Raw genomic sequence first — 1,766 nt, 5'->3', positions numbered from 1 at the left:
AGCCCTGGAAGGATGCTGTTTGCCAGCTTTACAATAGGTTCATTCAGCAGGAGTCAGCAGGGTTGCCTATCTGTGTTCCTATAGTCAAAGCTCATTCATTCTGTGCAACATAGGTCAGCTCTGGTGCAACTATTGATATCTGTAGAGCACTTGCCCTACTGCTGTGATTTAAAAAAAAATCAGCACTGTAGCTACAAAGCATTACTGGACTCCTCTGTGTTGTATTTATTGCAACATCACAGCTCCCTCTTTCTTTAGTTGAGTACATGTACTACGTCTTACCCAAAGCAACGATAACATGTGAACAAAGATGCAGGGGGGTCTGCATAAGAAGAGCTTTCAAAAAATATACCCTCTTCCCAAGATCTTTGAAAAAGTATTTTGACAGCAGACAAACAAAACTCCACTTTTCAGTCTCATTCTTTGCATACGTTCAGAGACGCTGCACAGAGAATCCAGGTAATTCAATATTTATTCTGATTTTAAATTACTCCAGAATAACTCAAACACTGCCCTTGCCTTCTCCTGGGCCTCTTTTGATCAGCTCAGGTCTATGTAGGAAAGTGGTCACTGTGTCTCACCAAGTTCCTGTGTACTTGGGTGTGCCTTGGAGCTGCCTGCAATGGTCCAGTGTACTTTTTGTGAGAGATGCACAGTGCCACGAAGAGGTGCCCAGACTGAGGCTGCCAAGATGCAAGATAAGAGGATCACCTGTAGCCAGTCTCTCATAAGGCAACTAATATATTGAATAACAGTAGCACAGACAACTGATCTTTGTCTACTGCCAAGACAAGCAGTTCTGCTAATGAGATCAATGCAGTCTTCCATATGTAATAAGGCTTATTCTCAGCTTGATGAAGGTGAAGACAGAAATTCCTAAAAAGCTGGATTTTAATAGCCATATTCAGGCAGAACACACTTTTGCCTCGTTGAGCAGTGCAAAAGACTTAGAGCATAAGACAGGAGATTAGGATCTTGGGCAGAGGAATTCTCTTCATCACTTTGCAAGGCATATAGCAGACCACTGCCTCACTTTTCCTGACTTCATAGTGTTGCTTTCTTTCCCCAAAAAGAGTTGTCTGACTGAATTGAGAAGCGCGAATGAGGTTCTCATATGCAACAATGCTTAAAGCCAGAGTGATGCCTATAAATATGGAAATTAGAGTTTTACTTTATTCTGGGAAGGGCTGGAACTTTCCTCAGGAGACTTTCTCTGACTTCAGGACTGGTTTCAGTAAGTACCCTTGGCAATGCAAAATGGAAGTACATGAATAAATTAATTGGGAGATGTACATGCAGCTTCTGCCACTCCCCAAATACCTTTCCCAGCTCTGAATGCAACACAGATTTTAATCATGGAGCAACAAATGATTGATGGATGATTAATAGCTAATTTATGAGATTCATTTAACTTCATTTTACTTATACACTGTATGTAGAATTAGTTAAGGCTTGTACAGGAAAGGAAGTGATGAACCATTGTTCCCATTAAATTATAATGACAGCCTTCCTCATCACCGTATATTTATTATGTAAGAAAGGGAAATGTCTAGTAAAATCTGTATAGGTTAATAACACCTTCATAATATAGTCTCTCTTTTCTATTGACTTGAATAGCCCTCCTACTGACTTTTACTGGATTATTAGAGTTAATTACATCAATTGCAATATAATTGATTCTTAAATACTATGTAGGAACCTCATACAATTAGGGAAAAACAAAAGTCATCTAGACATCTCTGATCAGAAAAGATTTGGAATTCCTG

The sequence above is a fragment of the Taeniopygia guttata genome, chromosome 3, assembly GCF_048771995.1.
Source record: "Taeniopygia guttata chromosome 3, bTaeGut7.mat, whole genome shotgun sequence".
In the NCBI taxonomy this organism is placed as follows: Eukaryota; Metazoa; Chordata; class Aves; order Passeriformes; family Estrildidae; genus Taeniopygia; species Taeniopygia guttata.
Note: the sequence above shows the minus strand (reverse complement) of the source record.